This window comes from Chroicocephalus ridibundus, chromosome 1, assembly GCF_963924245.1.
Source record: "Chroicocephalus ridibundus chromosome 1, bChrRid1.1, whole genome shotgun sequence".
Lineage (NCBI taxonomy): Eukaryota > Metazoa > Chordata > Aves > Charadriiformes > Laridae > Chroicocephalus > Chroicocephalus ridibundus.
In genome coordinates this window covers 219,927,154-219,952,207 of record NC_086284.1, presented here as the reverse complement: position 1 = coordinate 219,952,207, position 25,054 = coordinate 219,927,154, and the positions used below count along the sequence as shown (strand labels likewise).

Below are 25,054 nucleotides of genomic sequence, written 5' to 3'. Positions count from 1 at the left end.
AAGTGGCTCTTGTCAGGGTAGGCTAAAGGTTGGACTCGATGATCTTAAAGGTCCCTTCCAACCTCAACAATTCTATGATTCTACTGGAGGAGGGAGACAGAACACCATCATGCTGGACCCAGATCATATCAAAAAAGGCACAAGACGCTCTTGAGAATCACCTTGTTTACCCAAGCTCTTGTTCTGGAGACCCAGAAGTCTGTATAACATTCTATTCTGAACAAAAGTTGATTTAAACTCAAGAAATAAAAAATGGACGAGCTATAACTGCACTTCAGCAGCATCACTGAGCCCAACGTGTGTTCAACTGGTGGAAGCTCCACAGCAGGAACGCACCCGCTGCTGCTCCCGCGGCAGAGCCTGTCTTGTCCCCACATCCCTGCTGCCCAGGGGCCAAAGAAAATTCCAGTGAAATTCCAGCAAACCTCAGTCCGTGGTTAAGCGCGATCACCAGCACCGTGCCAGGTACACACAGCGTGATAGCTGGGAAGGAAAAGCAAGCAGATTAACTCATTCTACTTAAAAAGGATTTCATTTTTTAGTTTTAATATGCAAAATCCACAATGAATTAAAAACTAACACTTGCTCACACTCCGCGATGCTAAAACCCAAGCCTGGTAACCTCTTCAGGGACTCTGTGACAAAGCCCCCTACCCCTGAGCCATGGGAGGGGATGTGGGGACAGAAGGAAAACTGCCAGCGCAGCCACAAATTTCCTTCCTGGAAAGAGAAACATCACACGGAGCCCAACAGAGAACATCTATTTCTAGAAGACACATAAATGTACAAAAATGATACCTAAAACTTACCATGCTTCTGACCCAAGGCACAAAAAGAATCGATTCCAATGCAGACACACAGTTACAAGAAAACGTGGCACACAGGCAGTCTAGAAGCAATTCTGACAGAACCTGGAAAGACCAAAGCTTCTGTACATTTCCCCATTTTCTTTTCCCCATAATCCCTCCCGCTTCTAACACACCAGGCCCCGCTGCCAGGACAGGTCAGGGTCTCTTCTCTATTTTCACCTTTACCGTCATTTGCAAAAAACGCCAGGGCTGCCGGCGGTTTCCATCTATCTGTTCAACAGCACGTGCAATGCCTCACACTTGTCACAGTGAGGGGAAAAAGGGACACCAGAAATAATTCAATCCTGTATCCATTATTTGCCCCAACTACAGAAGGTTGTTGAAAGCACACTGCCTTGGCTCAGCCGCGGGATGAGCTCCGCTGCTCCACACCGTGCCAGCCCTGGGGGCCAGGCGGGCGGGAAAAACCCAGCAAGGCAGCAAACACGCAGGCTGGGGGCTGGTTTGACCCTTTTAGTGCCCAGGACCTCGCCAGGCGTTCACAAAAAAAACCTGTGCCAGAATAGCACAAACTGCGATGAAACCAGACTGTCTGATCAAACACGTCGACACCAACCTCTAGTCAAGCCATTTCTCTACACTCACCCACAGACAACGCAACCTGAACACCATCATTCAGCTCCGAATTCGCAGACAGCCACCAAAGAGCTAAGAAGACTGCTTGACTTAACTTCCCCGGTCTTCAAAGGCTCGTGGCTGGACTTACAGGAGCACAGGGTCTCGTCTTCTGATGCCAGGTTCCTGCGCTCGCGCCACCCTACACCCGGGAACTCGGGAGGGATTGCCAGGCTTCACAACCCTTCACCCTTCCCCAAAAGTGCACTTACAGGGTCCAGCACACACTAATTTAGCGATCACACCAGCAACTGAAAGGAAATACGCCTGACTGGAGACACCAGGAACCGGCCAGCACTGCCGGGACAGGGGCGTCCAGCTACTCCAACGACCTGCTGGGGCTGCCGTTCTTTCAGAAGAAAGTCAGAAACTCCTCGGAGCAAGGAAACATGCCACCTACGTATTTACACCTCTCCAATACCACCCCTGTTCTTCCTTGGTTTTATTCCTAGGAACTGAACGGAAAACGTAAGAATGTTTTACTCCTATATAAGCATTTCAGGATGCCATCTGAACTGATGATCCCATGTAAGGTACATCCACAGCAACAAAATTACAAAACTCCCATGAAGTATATGCACAGAAATCACGTTGCAAATGGAGGGGGGGGGGGGAGGGGGAGAAAAAAAAAAGAGAGAGAAACACACTCTTTCCAGAAGTCTTATTTTTAAGCTGTGATTGTGGCAAGAGCAATGCTCTTTCTGAAATTAGTGAAACTGCAAGCAAGGCTCCTACCACTTAACATCAACTTCACGATTTTTTTAAAAAGGAGCTTCCCAATTATACTGATGACCCTTTGCGTGCCATTTTCTCTGAAATTCTACTTGCATAACAAGAGCTCAGAGAACATTTCTTTTTGTACTACCAGAGCAACAACTTTGCAGGATCAATGGAAAAAGGGTCGGGTTCCAAGTCCTCCAAGGCGGCTTTGGTAGCCCGCTGCTGAGAAGCAGCACACTCCTAAGGCTCAGGTCCATGGGAAGCTGGGAAGGGGAGGAAAAAAATAAAGAAAAAAAAAAAAAAAGGGGGCACTGCTAAGTTGTTTGGTACCTATTACTGGAGTTACTGGCTACCCAGCCAGAAGAAACGCGTCTGGCGAGCTCCGCCAGTAACATGTTTTGCACCAACAAAAAGGCTACAGATCTCCTGGGCAGTCTTCCACAAGAGCCTAACTTGCCAGGAGGAATCAGCAAGAAGTAAATTTACCAACTAAAAAGACGCCTGGTCTCATTTTTGCTTCATCCCATTCTTTTATTATCATTTACTTTAAAAAGCCTTTCCCAATTTAAAAAAAATGAGTGCATGAACATCACCCACGTGCCATGTAACAGCTCCGAACAGGAAAAATTGTCCAATGCCCAGAAAAATTGTCTGGCGTCCCTTCCTGACGAAAGTCTCCGCATGACCCCAGTGAGTATTTTGGGGTAAGAGGGAGAGGACGGGGGGACAGGGAGAGTGGGGGAGTTCCCACGTTGTTTGCGGCCAGACAGGAGCCAGCACCACGTCCGGAAGGTGACGGTTCACTGTGTGCCCCCGTGGCACCTGAACACACCGCGTTTGGACGGGAATTTGACATTTTCCCTTGAGCATCTGCAGCCTCCTTTAAGGCTCTTTTCCACTTGCTTCCAGCGGTATTTTAAACCATGTTCTCCTGCTGGAAGCAGGTTCTATTTAGACATTTTTCTAACAACCCAGAGAATAATTTCAAAGCCTCGGTGCCAGCCTGCAGCGGCCCCCGAGCATCTCCAGCCCAGCAGCGCTGAGCAGAGCCCCCCCCAATGCTGTGCACGGCCCGGGGAAGGTGAGAAAGGTGCTGAGCCCGGAGCGAGCCCACGGCTGGGAAACATCCTTCAGTACCTCATGCCACAGGCCGACACCGCTATGGGTGGCTGTAGATGCAAAAGCTTCCACCGCCGAGCCAGACTGACGGCACATCCATCAGAAGATGCTTCTGAACAAAGGGCCCATCCTGCTTATTCCCATTGTCAACATTCTCGTTTTCTTCACCTTCCCCCTGACAGTCAGGGCACGTTCAGATAGAAAACCCAGTTCCTCCTTTTCTGGGAAGAGTGCTTCCCACCTGAGGTAGCCTGAAAGAAAATCACCAAGCATGTGGACTATCACAGAGCCAGTCCATTAAATGTTGTCCGAAACTGACATTGATAGAAATTAAGTGGCAAACAACAGTACAGCTAAAGCTAACTCTGCAAGAGCCAGGAAATACAAAGCAAAAATACCATCAACCGCACTCTGCCGTCCTGTGATCTCCGGAACTGGCAGGCACCCACGAGGGACGCACCACAAGAATGATTCAGACTGTTTTGAACAAGCAGATGTAAGTGAAGAGCAACTGTGCCGTTGTATGGGCTGCGGTGCGCCCCACAGAACGCCGTGCTTTTACCCCAAGGGTTGTGACAGCCCCCCCTCAGCAGGTGCCAGGGCTCGCGCTGCCATGGAGACACAGCACTGGTGCCTCCAGAACCACCATGGACTCCTGTGCCAAAATATAACGATGCCTGTGAAGCCAACAGGCCGCTCCTGGTGAGGACGACAGCCCGACAGTGGTCTCAGGGCACCCAACCGTCCTCGAGTGGCACCCAACCGTCCTCGAGTGGCACCCAACCGTCCTCGAGTGGCACCCAACCGTCCTCGAGTGGCACCCAACCGTCCTCGAGTGGCACCCAACCGTCCTCGAGTGGCACCCAACCGTCCTCGAGTGGCACCCAACCGTCCTCGAGTGGCACCCAACCGTCCTCGAGTGCTTGCTGCCCTGTACGGCACAGTTTGAGAGACTCCTTAAGACAAAGTACAGACGTGGCAGCTTCATGCAAATGAGGACAGTTGTGCACAGCACCGTTTACAGTTCAGCAGCTTTTACCTCAATGAGGCTACGAGCCAGCAGTTTCCTGTGAGAGCAACGGTCACAGCATGGAGGAGACAGAAGGCAGATCACCCAGTCCAACCTGCTGCTTTTCACGGCAGGGTCAGCTGGAGCTGGCTGCCCAGGACCACGGCCAGGCAGGGCTTGAATGTCTCCAAGGATGGAGACTCCACCACCTCTTCGGACAGTCTCTGCCTGTGTTCAACCACCCTTCGCAGTAAAAACATGTTTTCTTTCATTCAGTTTCCCAAACTTCAATTTGTGCCCACTGCCTCTTGTCCTGTCACTGGGTACAGCTGAGGAGAGCCTGGCTCTGTCTTCTTTACTCCCCCATAAGGGATTTATACACACGGCTGAGATCCTCCCGAGCCATCTCTTCTCCAGGATGAACAGCCCCAGCTCCCCCAGCACTCCTCACACGGCAAATGCTCCACTTACTTAATCAACTTCATGGCTCTTTGCTGGACTCTCTCCACTGTGTCCATGTCTCTCCTGTCCTGCGGAGCCCAGCACTGGACCCAGAACTCCAGATGTGGCCCCACCAGTGCTGGGCAGATGGGAAGGATCACCTCCCTTGACCTGCCCAGAAGGCTGCTGGTCACTTTTGCAGCAAGGGAACGTTGCTGGGTCCTGGCCAGCCTTGTGTCCACCAAGACCCCAAGGTCGTTCTCTGCAGAGCTGTTCTCCAGCTGCTCAGCCCCAGCCTGTCCCAGCGCAGGGGATTCACCCTCCCCAGGGGCAGGGCTTGGCATTTCCCTCGGCTGAACTTCATGAGATTGTTACTGGCCCACTTCTCCGGTCTGTTGCAGTCCCTCTGTAGGGCAGCGCAGGCCCATTAAGCGCTCCTCCCAGTTCTGTGTCACATAGGGCATTCCAGATGCGCTTCATTTCACCCTTTCAGAAGATATGCTGTTATTTGTCAAGGGACAGATAAGTGGCAGCATTCAAAAAGGGCAGAATCGAGCACTGAAGATGCAAGTACTTCACAACTGCGGTTCTGCATTGGAGGTGACCAGAACGGTACTATGTATTTAAGAGCAGAAACATGGAAAGAGTTGTTAGTCAATCTGTTCAAAACAACTGAAAAATATACCCCAGACACCCTAACAATCTCTTCAAAAATAATTCTTTCTCCTTCCAACCACCAGCTGCTGTGTTTGAAGGGATTTTAGCCTGGTCAGACTGATGGAAATCTTGATGATGTTCTAACCTACACTGCACAGAGCATGAATTAGACGTTAGCATCTTCTGAAAGTATTTTAATGCCTCAGCTTCTCTCCCGCTGCTAAGGCCCCGTGCACTAACAGCACTCAACTGTTTCTTTTCCTCTGCTGTTACACGCACCATGTTGGTTTCTTGAGGATTTAACTGCTGTGACCCGTCAGAAGACAACGGCTTGCAATACGCAGACTACCTGTGTTACCGTGTCCTCTGTTCCACTCCTTCCAACCCTTTGGTACCGCGGTGTCACCGCTGTGCTGCTGCTCTGCACATCCACACCCCAGGCTGCCATCCCCCCAAACGCCACTGCCATCGCTGGTCCCCAGCACGAGGTCACTGGCCGGTACTTACTGTCTCTGCCTCTGCAGGTCATCATGACCAACACCTCCAGTCCCACCAATGTCCTGCCCTCATCTCCCAGCTCCATGACCCCATCGAGTGAACTTCTCCCACCGCTCGGTACAGCCAGAAGCCCATTCCAGGCAGAGACGGCACAGTACAGCACAAGCCCCGTTCTGGCTGAGCTCGGACGCGGCATGCCTTGCTGTTGAAGTACGCCCATGTCCTGGTTTGACACAACCCACAATACAGGTAACAGATGACCTACCACAGTCTACTCTTCTTTGGGTTCAAAATGCTCAGAACCTACATTTCAGTCTCTCAGGGGAAGAGAATCATGAGCTACTCAATTGTTTCTAGAGTTCGCTTTCAATCTCTTTAAGATCCTACTTCAGACTCTTTAGGAATGCACTTTCAGTGCTGGTTTCCAAGACAAAGCAACGCTGACAAAAAATCTCCTCATTCATCTTATAACATAGGCAAGATCTGTATTGATTCCTCTTACTCACACAAGGCATGAAAAACAGTGAAAAACTCCTATTTGCTACATAAATAAATACCATAGCTCAAGAGGAGAGATTTTTTTCAGATTATTATGAAATTATACCTGAGAGATCTGTATTGTCCAGACAAACTAAGGCAGTACTGGGGATTTCCTGCTGTATCTAACGAGCACTGGAGCTTCAGCAGAAGCCCACCACTATAAGGAGAACCGCCTTTCAGGCAGTCGCGTATCGTCCTTCCTACCAGCTATACTCCTCCTGGGAAGTAGACGTCCATGGAGCCACAACAAGGCCAAATGAAAAACAGAAAGTTAAAGGCAGGAAATGCAGAAGGCCTCTTCACCAACCTTATACATCTTTCTAGCCCACCTAATCTGTAACTATCTGTAATTTAGAAGGACTTCATTAATACGCACTGCTCCAAATTCAAACTGGTATCGTGTCCGCCCTTGGTAGTCATGCTATCTTTGACAGTAATAGAAAATTCAACCTTATTACAGAGGAGCCCCTCTTACCAAAAGAATGTTTTTCTCTTTAGAAACCTACTTGCAGACACCCTTTGAAAGCCAAGTCTTGGCAGGCTTCACGTCAGTCCCTCCCCAAGCATAAGAGTGTCACATCAACCCAACAACAACAAAAATAGACATTATGGAGCGTTATCTGACATGCTCCGCATGCTCCACATGTAATGCTAACATGGGCAGGCATTATTTTAAATACAGTCTGTTGCAAGCAACAAAGCCCAAAGCAGAAGAGTAAAATAGCAAGATACAAATCTGTCTTCTACCAGTATCCAGCGCCTTCACCTCCCAAGATCAAACATTTAGACAAATCTGTTCCAACCTCAGTGCCACACTGAAACTGCAGCTTAATACTACAACGAAAGACCAAGCACAACGCCATCAGAAAAAAAGAAATCAAGGTCTTGGTTATAGCCTGTGAAATAAATAACCGCTCACATAGCAAACCAAAACAGGCCTTAGGTGCAAGAACACAATCTCACAAGCCATAGCTGCACTAAGTTAAGGAACCAAGACGAAACAAGCAGCTGCCCTTAGCACAGAGCAGAGTCCAAACCAGCCTTCTCTGTCCCCAGATTAAGGCCATGCAATGAGCCCACCCTCGCGCCAAACAGCTAGCCACAGGTCTGGTGAAAGTAAAGTCAAGGGACATTACAAAACTCTGCAAGAGGCATCGCTGCAGTTTCAGGACACCTTTAGAAGTTGCAGGACATGAATAAACCAACTATTTTAACATCGGAATTTTACATAAATACATCCTTATTCATCGCTCTTCTCTCTGTTCCCATTCCTCATTCATTCGCTGGATTCTTTTTTATAAAGTCTGAATAAAAGGCAAAACAGGATAGACTAGAGTCCTCCGACGCAAGAATGGCTCCAGCAGCTGCCCACACAGCCCCCAGTTAGCATTCACATCCCACTGGACATCAAACTCTTATGATCTCGGCAATTTCTGCCAAGCTCCAACTGCACATGTACACATCAAAGTCTCAAGAACATAAAACACAGAGATGAATTATAGCCTTTATTCCCTCCCACAATGGGGCACACAAAATTATAAATCGTCTCTATTGTCATCAGCTAGCTTTGTAGTTAGCTATTATCATAGTATTGGGACAACTTAAATACTTAAAATCTGTGAAAACCAGTATCTTATACCATGTTTCAGCCTTAGTAAAAAAAATTGACTGAGTTCATCATAATTTTATTACTTCATTTTCCATCACCCCCTCAGAGTCTCATAACCTTCAGAGGCGAACACTCAAACAGTCAGAAGGTTCTGTTTAGTGCAGGTGAAGGATGCATCTCTGGGGATAAAAAAAAGAAAAAAAACAGAGGCTTTTGCCTGTAGGCCACTTCCAGGGCAGAAGGCCAGCAAAGCCTGTTCTGAACAGCGGAATGGCTTGTCAAGGTCTTTGGAGGGGAAGCAGGTTCCTCTAGCGAGCACACCCCCAAACTCTGGTGCAGGATCAGCTGCTGCCTTCCAAGCCCTGGCTACTTCCAAGAGGAAAGGGCCGGCTACCACCCTGCCCAGCACCGGCACGCACCGCCTGAGCAGCGGGACTCAGATCCCCCACCTGAAATTCTCCACACTGTATCAACCTGGTATCGTAGAATCACAGAATCGCCTGGGTTGGAAGGGACCTTTCAGATCATCGAGTCCAACCATCAACCCAACTCTGACAGAAACCATCACTAACCCATATCTCTAAGCACGGTGTCTGCCCGGCTTTGAAATCCCTCCAGGGACGGCGACTCCACCACTGCCCTGGGCAGCCTGGTCCAAGGCCTGACAACCCTTTCCATGAAGACATTTTTCCCAATATCCATCCTAAACCTCCTCTGACACAACTTGAGGCTGTTTCCTCTTGTCCCATCGCCTGTTCCCTGGGAGAAGAGCCCGACCCCCCCTGGCTACCCCCTCCTTTCAGGGAGCTGCAGAGAGCGAGAAGGTCTCCCCTCAGCCTCCTCTTCTCGAGGCCGAACACCCCCAGCTCCCTCAGCCGCTCCTCATAGTATCCCAACCCCATGGTTTGAATTAAGGAGAGGCCACAATACTCTTTATTAATGACATTTTCAGGCAAGATTCACTATCTGAATTTTAACGTTTCAGAACTACCGAGCCCAGCACTGTACCCTCAGCCACAGTTACGCTTCCCAACGTGGGGAGCCCGTGCCGTAGGCAGCAGTGCCGAAACCCACCCTGCAGCCCGGCAGCACCCCCTTTTGCTGTGGCACCCACTCTGCAGCTCCCTTCCCCAGACCTTTCCTCCCAGCCTTCTGGCACCGCGTTCTCCTGCCGCTTTCTTCAGGGCTCACCTTGCGACTCCCCCCCACCCAGCATCAGAAAACTGCAGGGGAAAGTCTCCATCCCGAGGCGCACAACCACCAAGGGCACTTCCATCGCGCCACGGCCAAGACGAAGATGGAAGCAGTGCACAGAGAATTCTGTTAATCGTCAAATGTTACCATCTAACTAAAGATGTTTCAGCTTCCTGAGAGATGGCTTACCCCATGCTGTTGATTTGAAAACACTTAGATACACTTATAATTCTCAGATAAAATTTATTCTTAACCAAAGCAGTACTTCACCAGTTAGCCAAGAGCCTGCTTTTGTTTTCCTCTTCTGAGCTAGCAATATGAATATCTTCATTTTTTTCCTTAACATCTAACTGACAAATGAAAGAGCCATCTACGTTTACATTCCTTGGACACAAACAGTAAATCACAAGTACTGCAGGAGCCTGGAACACAGCACAGAACGGGGTTGTGCTGGGTTTTTTTCTCTTTTAATAAAAAACTGCTGCAGGCAAAAAATGATGAAGGCCTGTCTGTTGTACAAATATGCACACAAAATTAAGAGCTACTTCTAATTATTCTGTGCTTCTGAAGTTCCCTAATAAAGAGATGATATCAAGAAGTACTTTGTTTTGATGATCAACTTTATCCTCATGTAGTATCTAGTTAAACAGCCTTCTAATTGACGCCCTACCCCATGCTAAGGACAAAATTTGCACAGCTTCTTTATTTAAATGTTACATTTTTAATTAAATTCAACACACCCAGACACTGAAGAAACTGCAGTGCTTCGAAAAATGAAGCAAAAAGCTAGTCATAAAAATATACCAAATGCACTGTGAACATAATTGCACAAAAAAGGTCTTTTTTTTCTAGGTCAGTCAAAAGCACGTGGAGCTAAACACACACCAAGGAACCGAACGCCACAGCCTACCAGCTTCACGCTACCTATAAGGCCACAGTCATCTCAACATTTTTAACCTGCATTTCACTCAATCACTAATAATTTAAGACGATTAATAGTCCAACATTTTGGGTTACTATTCCCCATTTACGTAGCTCTGGAGTCCATCCCCCCCATGGAAGCAGCTCCTACAAGGAACCTCGGGGGGATTTCCATGCTTCGCTTTAAAGATAACCTTTAAGCGTAAGATTTGCAACTTGATTTGAATATTAAAAAGCTAACGCACAATCATTGTTAAAACAAGCAAGTGCCGATTTACATCTCCTGCAGGACTCCTCAGCCTCCACTCCTCGCTCCCTGGCACTGCTCACACCAGTAAACAAGGCTTTGATGCCACTTAGACTGTTTACTACGTGTTGTTTAAGCAACAAATTAAATTTTTTTCCTGGATCACCACAGTTAAACCCTTCAGAAATAATTATGATTAATTAGACTACTATCTCAGAAGTGAGATGCTGGTATTTACCGGGGCACACAAGCAGCATTTTTCAGAAAACCCACTTTGTCAGCGTCATTTGCCCCATGATGGTCTCTGGAGCCCGGCTATTTCATTTTCTGCTGCACACGCAGAATAAGGCCGTATTACCCAAAAAACGTCATCCCGCTCAGACTACGAGACAGCGATGAGCAGCATTTGCAAACCAAGATTTCCTGTTGTGTTACAAGATCAAGAGCTGTATCTTTCAGATACACCTATTTTATCAGTACCGCGATGTCCTCAAATGAGCCAGAAAACCAGCTGCTGGCGTCCCTTTAATGGTCCTTTCTACAAGTTCAAGGCTTCAAAACTGCAATTGTGCCTCTAATCTACATTTTTTGCATGCTGCTGTTTTTACCAGAATATTCCAAAATCGTGCTGTTCCACCAACCAAACCACATGGCAACGAGGCACAATAATGCTTTGCCAAAACCGTAACAAACCAGTGCCTAAAAACAGGATATTAAACTATATATGCTTTTTAATGTCCTTAATCTTTCAGGACATCATATAGACACAGTCCACACAAAGTTTACGCAGTTCTACAGTTAAAATAAATATTAAGACACTTCAGAAGAAAAATCTTATATATGACAACGGACCACCAGCCTGTTTTCCCTGCACGGCACCACTTCAGCTATATTTATGGGCTAAGCTTCATTTGTCAGAAAACATCTTGAAAGGAAAACAATGCTTTGGAAATTTCAGACCCACCCTTTGGGGTTCAACGGGCTTTACCCAGACAAATAAACATTAAAGCTCAGATTGCTCTTGAAATCACAGACCAGAATATGCGCTGACGATGTTAGGCCGTAGTGTGCCATGCATTTAAACCTGCACTGCTAAGAAAAAAAAAAAAAATAATTGTTTCCCTTTTCCATACAGTATTAGTAGAAAAAAAAAATCAGCTGAATCACTGCCCCGACCTGGTTGAGAGCGTGGCTGCAGAAACACTGTGCCAGGGGGGAGGGAGGGCAGAGAAGCACCGAAGAACGGGTCTGAGCAGCAAGAAGGGGACAGCTTTTTGGCAGCAGTGCCAGCTTAAATGCATGTCAAACTAGGGCTTTAGGCACAAATTCTAAGAAGTGGTTCACATTGTAACTAAATGGCCTTAATCATAACCAAAACCAGTAATAAAAAGCACAGATTCTGCACCAGAAAAGGTGAAGATTTCAAATGACTGAGAAGGATGAGATGTATTTTTCCAAATCTAACAAAGAATTCTAGGGATTGTATAAACTTTGGGAAAAGAAATGAACACCAACCTTGCACAAAAGGCCGAGCCCTCGCTGCTGGAAATCTCCTGAGAGCACCCGGCACCTCAGTGGCCTTCACAAGGGAGTCGGCTTGAGTGAAATATCTTCCAGGTAAATGAAAACCCAACTTCAACTACAAAGAATACAGAAAACTCTCAATCCGTTCTGAAGATGGGAGTTCCTTTTGCTTTCTACAAATTCTAGAGTTAAGGTGTGGATTTTTTTTCACAGCTGGAAAATGCCATAGTGACATTCTAAATAATCATAGAATCGCCTGGGTTGGAAGGGAACTTCCAGATCATCGGGTCCAACCATTGACCTCACACTGCCAAAACCACCACTAACCCACGTCCCTCAGCACCGCGTCTGCCCGGCTTTGAAATCCCTCCAGGGATGGCGACTCCACCACCGCCCTGGGAGCCTGGTCCGAGGCCTGACAACCCTTTCCATTAAGAAATTTCTCCTAATATCCATCCTAAACCTCCCCTGGCACAACTTAAGGCCATTTTCCAGGCAGCTCACCAGCCTCTCTGCCCCCAGCCTGGAGCATCCATGGGGCTGGTGTGACCCAAGAGCAGGACCCGGCACTTGGCCTTGGTGAACCTCACACCATTGGCCTTGTCCCATGGATCCAGGCTGTCCTGATCCCTCTGCAAAGCCTTCCTACCCTCCAGCAGACCAACAATCCTGCCCAACTTGGTGTCCTCCGCAAACTTACTGAGGGTGCGCTCGATCCCCTCACCCAGTTGATAAAACTATTAAAGAGAGCCATTGTTCTTGTTGCTTCTGTATCTGAAGAGCAGGATGAAGCACTGTATTAACAGATGTCCCTCCCCACTCAGCAAGGCAGTATGTTTACATGTGCAGTGCAGCGCTGTGCGGAGACACCAGCTCAAGTTTCAGCAACAGCGAAGGGCCAGCAGCCCTGCGGCGAGGGACCAGGACTCCAGCGGGACCCCTCTGGCTCCTCAGCTCGTCCACCCACCACTGCATCGCGGTGAGCCGCCCGGCACAGACCTAACCTCAGGAGCCGAGGCTGAACGTCCCTCCACCGTTGCGTGGAACGGCCCACATAAGAAGAAAGAAGTGGTAAGGGAAAGGGAAGCCTCCTCGGTTTCAAGTGAGAAATAGCATTATAGAGAAAAAGCCTGTGGCGTTCAGTCCCCAAAAGCAGGCAGCGCCCACTGCCTCAGAATTAGGTACAGAAGAAACAGTATGGGACTACAGGATCATAACCTGCTGGAGAATAAGAGAAAATGTAGGATTCCACCAGTATACTTCCCAGCAAATTACAGCGGTGTTAAGCATTACGCACGGACAAATGTTCTCCCCTCTTATTCAGACAGGTAAAACACCCCCACTAACTCTTGGCCTAATCGATAATCCTGACACCACGCTTGGTAAGTTACATACATGCCAAAAACTGTGAACGAGAAATACATTTAGAATTCCACACGTATCATCAGACTTCCCCTTCTTTTTTTTTTTTTAAATATAGCAGATCACCCAGTATGGTTTTTATCTTTTCTGCCCTGCTATTTTCTTTAATCACATACCTCAAAATTGTCTGTAACATTAACACACATAATATTTTGCCATTTTCAGGCATTGCATCCATTCCAATAATTATACTTTCCATGTTATTTTGGCTTCTTACTTCACACACAGAGACAAATTTTCACAGACCTTCCATCAGCACTGCCTGGTCTTCCCCCATTAGGCAGCCGGCATTTAAAGCAGCCAATATACACAAATTGTAGTCATTTCCTTCCAGCAAGGATCGCCTTTCATGTATCAAAACCTAAACACGCAGGTCAACGGAAGACGGTTTCTTTTTATCGAGGGCCTTTGAGATCCTCCCGTTTCTCCAAACACTAGGTAGGTCTGCTGTTTGGTTGTTAGTGATTTGGTAAAGTTTCTGCTTTTCCCCAAATAAGACATTCACGACCAGGGCACAGTCCACCAGCTCTAACAACAAACTGTGATGATGCAGCAACACTTCCCTCACCGGGCAAATTTCCAGTGTGCCTACTAGGTGATTCAGTTTCACTTCACAGTTCCTTCTAAAAACTCCAGCATACACCCAAACCCCAAGTACACACAAAACATTTTTACTTGCTCTTCTCTTCCAAGACTAGAAATAATTAAATAGTTTTGTTCTTGGGAACTGCACCGCTTCGTTCCAACTTTTTCTTCTAGGTATTTAAAAAAAACCAGCACTTAGAAGCTCGCTTCAATTGAGTAAAGAATTTCACACATGAAAAATGAAGTGGAAGCGGCGAGGTCTCTCTCTGCAAGACACAACATTCTTTACCGGCGCTGCTGTCTAAAATGGAGGGGAGAAACACGACCGGGAAGGCCACGGACACACCGGATGAAAACTGCCACACCGAAAGCACTACAGATATTAACGCTAACAACTTGTAAGTTATTTCATAGGGACTATAGTTAGTTAAGAGCAAGGATGACAGAAGTAACAGGAAAAACAGAAGTAGTGAAATTAGCCGGCTATTTTGTAAGAGGAAACAGTGGGTACAGTGTAACATCAATGAAATCGAATATGCATTTATTCCTGGCACTGCATCCCTAAAACATTATGTGCCTTTCTGCAAAATCTGGCATCCTCAAGCCCCTTCATATTTTTGTAAACTACTCTGCTACTTCATTCTTGAGACTTCACAAAACTCAGACACGTGCAGCAGTCTCTAGGACTGGGCATAACTAAATAGTCTTTAGAGGAAGCAGAAGGAAAAAACCTCAATATTTACATCTACTAAAACAGTGATAAACTTTTCAGCTTAGGGCCCTCTTCACGCCAGGCACTGAAGAAACACAGAGAAACCCTGTCTTCTGCACCGTGCAGCTCACTGCTTATACATGACCCAAACCAGGCAGACGATCACACGTAGCTACTCCTCTGGCTACCATCTGTACCTCTCAATCAGAATCTGGAAACGTGCTGGTCATGCATATGACAAAAACTTAAGGTTTTTTTATTGTATTGCTCTTAAATAGATAACTATGCGATTCTGAATCATTTATAGACACTGCTTTCAACCTCAAACTTATCAGTCAGCTGTGAAAGAGGAAGAAGATTCATCAAGCAGAGCGGAGGGCACAGCACATTGCGAAACGCACCCAACGTCTCACACATCTTACAATCCATCGAGGGCGAGACAGCAACCTCGCCGAGATGAGATGAGGAGGTCCCAGCAGAACCTTTCCCCAGCGAGTTGAGTCTTCTGCAATAGGATCCGTCTCACCTAACGTGTAGATATTTATGCTACGGATGACTAATCTGAATTAGTCACCCAGACTCCCTTTGCAGTAGGGCAGAAATGAGCCCTTCTACAGCAAAACTCAGCTCTATTTTAGACTTCTGCATCAAAAGAAAATAAGCATCTGTTTCTCTCCATTGACTAAAAAAGGAATCCTAAATGGTTACCTCAGATGTGGGCATTTACATCATAAATATGTGAACTTCGGTGAGAGGTCTCGAGCCCCTTGAAAGTGAAGGCAGACTCTGAAAAAACAACATTAGGAGGAAAAAAAAGGCTTAGAAAGAAAATAAAAGAGATAAAAAGAAAATTTAGGATATACCGCGGACAATGTAATGTTAAAAAATAATATAGTAAAGGACTGGTAATAAAAAACAACTAAGCACTAAGAAAAGTAATGTTCCATATTTAAAAAAAAAAAAAAAGAGGCATAACATGCAATAACAAGTTGAAATCCATCATCTAGTATTTTCTAATTTGTTAAATAGAGTGCCGATTGAGCATCTGTTGACCATTAATCGGGTACTCTGGCTCAGCTGAGGTCCTGGGACTCTGAGGATGACCTGGATATTCTATTCACTAGGCTTAGTTTGATTTAATCTAATGCAGAATCATGGCTTTTGTTAACACTGCTGCAGCCCCACTATTCCCAACCCCTTCACGTTTAAACTGTCCAGCAAAGGTTGCAGCAGCGGTGCTCATCTGCTGCTAACATACTTGTTAAGTAAAATAAACCAGCAGAAAATGAGGCGGGGAAGGGGAGGTCGTCTTCTGGCAGACCAGCTCCCTGCATGGGACCAGCAGGAACGCAGAGGGACGAACCAGGAACACGCTACGCCGCAAACTTAGATTAGTGAAATTGAACCACACCCTACTTAAATCCCGAGGGTGAGAGACCTGCTCTTTCTACTCTTCTCCTTCCCGGGTCACACATCCCTGCATCCTCCCCCGTGCCAGCGCGGTTTATGCACCTACACACGGAGCCAGTTGAGGGACCGATCCCTTGGAGCGGGGCAAGCTCTCAAACGCCAACACACGGCAGCCTGGACCCAGGCCCATTGAGGTCGCTGTGGAACTGCACCCTCACTCCTCCGGCTTGGGAAACAGGGTACAGCTTTCAACCTGCTAGCTTACAGCCTCGATTATCCTTCTAAAAAAAACGAAATCCGTCTTAACATAAAAGAATTATGCTAAATGGCATACCAGCGGATCTTCTGAAGGAAGAAAATGCAAAGTAAACAGCCAAAGAAACAGAACCTTTCTCATCCGACCCCGCTGCACGTGCAAGCAAGAAGCTGAAACAATCCATAGGTTTTGCAAGGCTACGAGGAATGGGAAGAAAGAAGAAATTGCTATGCAGAAGAGAATCTAAGTCGTTTATCACAAAATGTCAAGGCATACCCATCGTGCATTTTCTCAGCTAACATAATTAAGTCTACTGTAGAAAAATCAAAGACAAAACTGAAACTGAAATATCTTGTGTTCTATTTCCTTCTTCCTTCCTGTAGGTTGCAGCAAGAAGAGACCATCTCCACTGCTGTCGTCTTCGCATTTTTTCGTCTTTCTCCCAGTAAGCAGTGCCAGTCCCTGCTTTGCTGCTATTGCTCCTAATTCTGCCAAACAAAATCAGAATCAAAGTGACTTAATAGTTATCAGTGTCACTGCAGGCCACAATGCTCTGAATAGCAACAAACTGCAGAACTGAAATAAAATTTAAAAAAAAAAAAAAAGACAACTAGCACAGGCCGACTGGAAAGAGCATCAGAGATATTGGCCAACCGAACACAAACCTTAATCCAAGTTATCAGTATGTTTGAAAAGTTTTCTTTGCAAACCATGTAGATTGCCGACCATGCCACCTATCAAAACAAAACCTGGCGAAAGTTTCTTATCTTGCCTAGGTAAGAAAACAGTTCCCAGTTCACCTGAAATAACTTCTTGAACTTTGCCATTTAACCATAATGTTATTTTCTCATGCTTTCCGGTTCCCCCTTCTGTCCAGATAAGATTGTGTCCATGAGCACACGACATCGGCACGGGGGTAAGACACTCGGCGTTTGCAGTGCCGTGCCACCCAGCGGCACCGCCGCAGCCGCTGCCCCGCAGAGCCCACAGCCCTGCACGGGATGAGAAAGGGAGACACAAAGCAAGAGAAATCCAGAGGGAAAAATCAGTAGCAGTCACGGCTCAGCAGCTGCAGAGCTCCCCTGCTCAGGCTAATGATTTTAACTTCCTCCTCCTGACGCGACGTTCTCCGAAGCTAGCTCGTCCTAATTTTGCTGACAAGCCCCTTTCCAAAGCTCAGTGCCACATGGTGTTTGGTTCGAAGCGACCCCTGCCAAAGACGACAATTTTAGTTAGGCTCTAGGCACTGCTACGTAGCCATTTATTGCTGTAATTACTTGCACTGTCTCCGCTTTATCTAGGACTAAATGGCACTAACAAGCAAAAAGAGAGAACGTCACTTCAGCCAGTGATGTCAAACCTCCCATTTGCAGACCTGATCCGAACACCACGCAGGCAATGTGTGTGGCATCCAAATTCCACAAAAACCCAAGCTCTTCTAGTCTGAGATTTTTAACCTTGGCTATGAAAGCTTTGTTTCCTGAGATAACCAATGTTTATCTGCCCGAGTCTCCCCCCATACCAGAGTTAACACACAGGTAAAAATAGCCCAGGCATGTAATAATAATGTCAATATTGGTTATTGCACTGCTGACTGTTTTGGCAGACCAAAACAAGGAGCAGAGAAGTCCACCACAGGGGGAGGGGAGGACAGTGGGAGGAATACAGACAGGGAAAGAGAAAAGCGTGATTAAAGGAACAAGCGCCCTAGAAACACAGCAGCGGACAGAAAAGACAACATACTTTTGCTTCTAATAATATTGAATCAAAGAAGACACTTAAGTTCCTTTGTTGCTACTATTGGTCACACAGAGGCCACATTCTTTCCCTGATCCGTATATAAACCCACTGACATCTGTAGATTTTCCGTGAAAAGGAGGTAAGAAACAGTCAAACCAATTCCCCAGCCCATAAAACATAATTAAGAACAGAACTGTGTTACCCTATAAATAGGGCTAGGAGTAAAAGGCTGCTGCTCTGAACCGTGGCTCCATATTTGACTGTTCGGATGGAGAGCTGACATCATTCATTAATACAGTCTATTAACTCTGCTCTCCTCAATTAGTTTTTTTTCTATAATTTTACATCTAGCAAAACAACAAGACCTCCCACAAGCATTCCTCCCTATAAAGTTCTTAAAAGTTCTGTCACCACTCAGCTCCTGCTTTGCTCCCGACTCACTAACCTCATCCGTTGCTCCCGTGTCATTTACACCCAAGTTTCCCAGTTATTCTTGTCATTCTACTATTGTTTCAGAAACATTTACTATAACAAGATACTCTTCTATTTCTTGGCATTCCAGTTCGCCCATTTTTATGGCTGAGCTCATTACGCTGTTCTAGCTATGGCCCTTCAGGCACTAACACTTCAGACTCCAAGCCACCGTGTTAAGAAAACACACTACTTGATTATGTATGTGAAGTCATTTTCCCTAACATATAATCTACAGCTTTTACACTTACACTTCTACACGCCTTATTATCAGAAACACAGGGTAAGAAAGCTCATCCCGCTCCCCCTGCTCCAAGCTCTCCTCAAACCCAACACCTTTCTCCGCTGAAATTCGTCTGTACCACGGATGCCCCACTGCATCTCGGGGAAGAAAACAGTTTTGGTTTCCCTTTGCCACCTGAGCTGATGGCGAGTGAAACTGCGGAGAACACGCACGAAGCGCTCCTTCCACAGAGCACGGAAGAACGCAATCAGCTACGCCTGGGACATCTCCCCACCAAAGAGGGGGGGAAGCGTAACTAAACGATTCCTCCCCCTCGCTCAGCATCGCGCTACCCGGGGACAGCGAGAATGTAATTCCCTCCAGCTGATCCCAGTCCAACCAGTGAACTGCGAGTCCGGGCTGGGGGAGCCCCACTCCAAAGCACCTCCAGCCCCCTCCGCAGAAGGGCTGTAGCCGTCCCCCCCAGGGAAGCACAGCCAAACAGGCTACGCCGCTCCTGACAGCAACCTGCAGGTTTCTAAAAAATATAATTTAAGCCCCCAGACTGCTTGCTTACCAGGAAAAAAAACCCAAAACATAAGCTCTTAAAGATAGTTTTCTCTTTGTTATTCGTTTTTGACTGTCTCCAATTTCTGAAGGACGAACTCAGAAATTCAACCCATCCCTCCTACGCCACAACCACGACTTCGCCGAGGAGCCGGTTCCGAGGGAGGACGCTGCGGTGCTCTCCGCCATCGCCAGCACAAACGCTCGGCATCGGTCGCTCTCTCGCAGCCTGAGGTTTGCAGGAACCTCCCCAAACCTCGACACCGTTTTCTGCACCACCTGTCTGACACGGCTCTGCTACAGACCGAGCTCTTCCCAGAAACCTGCTGCAGCGCCACAGATTTTCCACGATTTCTAGCCAGGATGTTGCCCCTGGATTTGCAACGCGATACAAAGAAAGTACAAAAGTCACCAGAAACATCTGCATTATCGAACACAGGAAAAACAAAGCAAGCCTTTCAATTTCAAACCATTTTGTTCTTATCCAATCCCCAGTTGTCTTTTCCTGAGCAAATGTTTATTGGTATCACTCAAACCAGCGCAGATCATTATGTGTTCCACGTTCCAAAATTTAACTTTGCTTACCACGATATCACCATTGGTTGCTATGGAAATTGCTATACTACCATCCACCAGATTTTTTTTACCACTGAAGTATTTTGGCAGACGGTTTGCTTTTAAGTGTCAGAGTAATAAGAGAAATCATAAATGTTTATTCTCCCACCATTCTTAAAACGGTGCTTTATAACAAAAACCTGCTAGTAAGCGATTACATGCTTGGCTTCAAACATGCGAAGCTCCGGACAGGACTGGAATCACAACTTTCTCCTTTGGTTGTTGGTTCGGTTTTTTTGAGAGAAAATAAAGTGCATTATGAAAACAAGCTTTATGTTTTAAAGTGTGAGATCACGATACAAAAAATACCTCAGGTCCCTCCAAGTTCTCTCGGTTTCTCTTTTTCACTTCCTAGTTGCCTTTTTTTTTTTTTTTTTTAAACTGGTGCAAAACAAGGCCTTCAAATTAGGGAGGGAGCCCTCGTTAGGCTCGCGGAGAAGCCGTCTTTCGGTAAGATCGGGTGCTGTGGCGATTCCACTGGCAGATACAACTCCCACCCCGGTTTCTGCGCCTTAATAACGCCGGCACAGTGACAGGAATTTCCAGGCCCGGCACAGGGAAGCCGGCGGGTCCCCGGGCACCGACCCCCGCCCCTGACCTTGCCACCGCTCCCCGGGGCCGGTCGCCAACCGGCCACCAAGGCCCGGACCCCCCTCCCTGTCACCCAGCCCCGCCAGGCCCACCTCCCCCCGCAAAAAAAAATGGAAAAGCGAACTCTTGACAGGCGCAAAAAGTGGGATTTAACCCAGACAAGGCAGGACGCGGCACGGCGGGGCCGAGCAAGGACCCCCGCGCTCGGAGGTGCCGGGGGGCAGCGGGCGGCCAGCACCAGCGGGGCTTTAAAAAACCCAAAACACAGTGAAAAACAAGCCAGGGGCAGCCGGACGCGGCCCTGCAGCCGCGGCAGCGCTACGGGCCCGGGTGAGCGATCCCTCCAGGGGGTGGAAGGGGGTGTCGGTGCCGGCGGGGAGGCCGGAGCGGCGGCGGGGGAGGCGGCGGGGCGCAGGCCGCGCACCGCCTCCGCCGGGCCCAGCGCCCCGGCCCCGCCGCAGGAAGGCGGAAGCGGCGGGCGGCGGGGGGCAGTCGGCGACCCAGCCAGCGCCCGGTGCCGCTGCCGGCGGCCAGCGGGAGAACGGGCGGGCGGGTGGGCGGGCGGCGGTGACAGCTCGGCGGGGCGGACGGCGGGGCCCCGGCCGCGGGTCTCACCTGCTGGGGGTGCGGGCCTGCCCTCCGCCCCGCGGCGAGGCCGCTGACGCGCTGCCTGGCTGCGAGGGCTGGCGGCCCGGCGGGCATGGGCCGCGTCCGAGGCGGAGCGCCGCGGCCGGGGCTGCGCTGACAGCGGGCGGCGAGGCGGCGGGCGCTCCGGCTGCCTCCAAAATGGCGGCGGCCCCGCTGCTGCCCAGCGCCGCGCGGGGGGGGGCGGGAGGGCGGGGACGGGAGGGGGCGGGGCCTCGCGAGGGGGTGTGGCTATGGGCGGGGACAGGCGGGGTGGGCGGGGCCGGAGCGGGCGGGGCGGAGGGAGCGGGAAAAGGGGAGAAAAAGGGAAAAAGGGATGAGGCGAAAGAGAGCAGGAAACAGCGCTGGGGGGAGAGGTGCCTCCCGGTCATGCGGGTTTGCTGGTTCCACGGGTGCCCTGCCCAGAGTTGTCTTTGTATGTGAATAAACTGCTTCCTAAGGGCCAACGCCACGGAATCACAGAAGGGTTTGGGTTGAAGGGACCTTAAAGGCCACCCAGTGCCACCCCCTGCCCTGGGCAGGGACACCTCCCACCAGCCCAGGTTGCTCCAAGCCCCGTCCAACCTGCCCTTGAACCCCTCCAGGGATGGGGCAGCCACAGCTTCTCTGGGCACCCTGGCCCAGGGGCTCACCCCCCTCACACCAAAGGATTTCTTCCCAATATCTCATCCCAATCTCCCCTCTTCCAGTGGAAAACCCTTCCCCCTCGTCCCGTGGCTCCCCTCCCTGAGCCAGAGTCCCTCCCCAGCTTTCCTGGAGCCCCTTTAGGGACTGGCAGGGGCTGGAAGGTCTCCCTGGCGCCTTCTCTTCTCCAGGCTGAACCCCCCCAGCTCTCTCAGCCTGTCCCCACAGCAGAGGGGCTCCAGCCCTCCCAGCATCTCCGGGGCCTCCTCTGGCCCCGCTCCAACAGCTCCGTGTCTCTCCTGTGCTGAGGCCCCAGCGCTGGAGGCAGCACTGCAGGGGGGTCTCCCCGAGCGGAGCAGAGGGGCAGAATCCCCCCCTCGCCCCCCTGCCCACGCTGCTGGGGATGCAGCCATCTTCCCCTCTGCTCCAGCCCCCCCAAGCCCTTCTCTCAGGGCTGCTCTCCATCCCTCCATCCCCAGCCCGGGCTGGCGCCGGGGGCTGCCCCCACCCAGGGGCAGGACCCTGCACTGGGCCTGCTTGGACCCCATGGGGGTCACAGGGACCCCCTTCTCCAGCCTGTCGGGGTCCCTCTGGATGCCATCCCGTCCCCCCGGTGTGTCACCGCACCACTCAGCTTGGTGTCATCGGCATATCATCACACAGGAACCCAACAAGAACTGATCCAATTCTTCTCCTAATTCCAAAGTCAGTTCCTGCCATTGGATTTAACATTACATCTTGTTGTCTTCGCTACTCTTATTTAGGCCTTGACCCTGCAAATATTAATATACATGGTTAAAATTTAACACAGATGTGTCTGCTTCAGACCTGTCAGACAGATGTGCTGTGGAAGCGCCTGCTGGAATAGCCATGGTGGGAAACACGGATGGAGATGATCACAAGGGAAGGTGTGGATTTTGCCAGCAAGGCATGTGAAAAAAGGCACAGTTTTATACTGCCCCGTTTACACTGGGGGGTTTGCCACAGAAATACCACAAAATATTTTACCCATAACTAAATGGGGAAAAATTCTAGTTTACGTGTGTTCTTTCACCTTAAGGGCTTGAAGAGAAGGGCTCCAAGGCTTCGAAGGGCCCACAGTGTGGTAATTAAGTCTTTGGTGGCTGTTAACAAGGAAAAAAAAATAGTACAACCTCAGAAGTTCCATTTCTCTATCTTGTCTAGTGGAGGGTAATGAGGTTATAAAGCAATTTTTGTGGCATATTGTGGCTTCTGGGGACACGACGACGGCTATCCAAGCCAATTCCCAAGTCTCCCAGCCATCCCTGGAGCACATTCATTTCCCAGGCAGCGCGGGGGCCGGGGCTGCAGACCCTGCCTTCTCCAGCTGATTTCTCCAGCGCTACTCCTGGAACAGCTTCCTTTTCTCTTCCAGCTCCACAAAACGCACTAAAATACGGCTGAATATCCGTGCAGGGCAGCGAGCAGGGCTCGTGCTGCCAGCTCACCTCTCCCGGGCGAGTACAGAACAGGGAAAGCTGCTTCACTCGGGAAAATAACCCGCGGGTCCGAGCCCCTGGTTGTTTTATGAGGGCAGCTTTATTCTTACTGCGAACAAGCTGTCGGTCTCTTCTGTGGCTACTCGTGCTGACATGCAGACGCTGAATACAGGTATGACCTCTTGCCTGTTCAAACAGATACAAAAATCGCGTTTGCCTACTTGTGCACATACGAAAAATCAGTAATTTTAGGTTTCACGTCCTTTGCTGCTGTTAAAATCCAGCCCGGGATGTAAATAATGAAAAATATTACCATGTTATCACCCTCTCACCAAAGTTTCAGCTTTCCTGAATGGGAAGAAGCTGCTCATTTAGTGTCCTTCCTCCAACAGAGTGAGCATTTCCAGGGCAATTGTTTATTGAAATTCATGCTGTCCATATTCAGTCCACTGCCTACTTAAAAATATGCATCTTGAATCGTCTTACGGTTATTTAGTTTCCAATGCAGCAAAAATAAGTTCAGAAAAGGACTGCCTCTTTCACAGTTTTGTAGTAAAACGCCTAAGGGTTTTTACCTTTTTCTACTAAATGAGGCCAGTGATCTCACCAGGTTACAAAAACTTGAGTTTACTTTTAAATCCTAACGCCTGTGAATAAGAAAAAGAAAGTGCCTCGCCGGTTACGTGGTGTTTTCTATCAGCCTGGTTTCCCCACCGACCGTTTCAAAAGTCCCCCAGAATGAGCAGAAAGAAGGAGCAAGGGACAAGGGTGCCAGCTCTGCTCAAATTAACGACTGGAGGGCTGGGACGGAGCGGCCGCGGGCAGAGCCCTGGGTTGTCCCTGCCCTGCCGAGCGGCGAAGCCACCGAGCCTGCCCGCCCTGTGCTGTGCCGAAGAGCCGCCAGCTCCCCGAGACAGCGAAGCCGTCGCCGTGCCAATTGGGATGTCACTTAGCATGTTGTTGACGCTAACGATAATGGGTACGGGCAATTTAGAAACAACCCAAATTGTGGTAAGCACCCAACGTCTAAAATGCTTTCTCGCAGGTGGCACTCGAAGGGCACAGTAAGAACTCACCCTGCCGCTCCTGTCGCTGCGGTTTTGTTGCCTGCACTGCTGCAGAGCCGGACCTAAAGCCACAGCCTCAGACCAACACCCCGACATGTCCCGGGGCCAGCAGCCCTGCGGTCGTCGGGATCGCACCCCAGGAATTAGCATGCGGAATTGCATCTTTGTCCCGTCTATGCAAACTCCCACTCTTTGGACTAAAAGGCTGGTGAAGACTTTCCACGCATTGAGCGGGCTGCCCAGGAAAGGGGTTGAGGCACCGTCCCCGGGGGTATTTCAAAGCCGGGCAGACACAGTGCTTAGAGATACGGTTCAGTGACGGTTTTGTCAGAATTAGGTTGATGGTTGGACTCGATGATCTGAAAGGTCCCTTCCAACCTGGGCGATTCAATGATTCATAAATTTCACAAGCAAAACTATGGCGTTACCATACACCTTTGAGCTTGAAAAGCTGCCACTCTTTAACTCAAATAACTCAATTTACACATCAAGCAGTCGGGACATACTAGGTCATGTTTTGTTGTGTGACTTGCTGTACTGCTAGCTAGCGAGGGCTCCTTCGCTTCTTTGAAGCGCTGAACCCTGTTTGAAGGAAGTTTTGATTCTGAAGTTTGGTGAAAAAGCATAAACCCCAGAATTTTTGTCAGAAATCCAAGGATGACCGCAGCAAAGACTTGGGCAGGGTACAGATAGTGGTGTCTTC

General features: G+C 48.9%; 1 protein-coding gene across 3 annotated transcripts in view; it reads right to left on the bottom strand.

The window, feature by feature from the left end:
- PPP6R2 (protein phosphatase 6 regulatory subunit 2) overlaps window positions 1–21,366 on the bottom strand; it is a 108,028-nt gene extending 86,662 nt beyond the window's left edge. For 2 of the 3 annotated variants that reach the window (XM_063323790.1, XM_063323792.1), the window contains exon 1: window positions 21,171–21,366. The gene's annotated coding sequence lies outside the window, so the exon portion shown is untranslated. Of the gene's footprint in view, window positions 1–15,390; window positions 15,469–21,170 lie in introns of all 3 variants that reach the window. The other variant, XM_063323791.1, reaches the window with a different exon arrangement.
- Window positions 21,367–25,054: the final 3,688 nt, after the last annotated feature.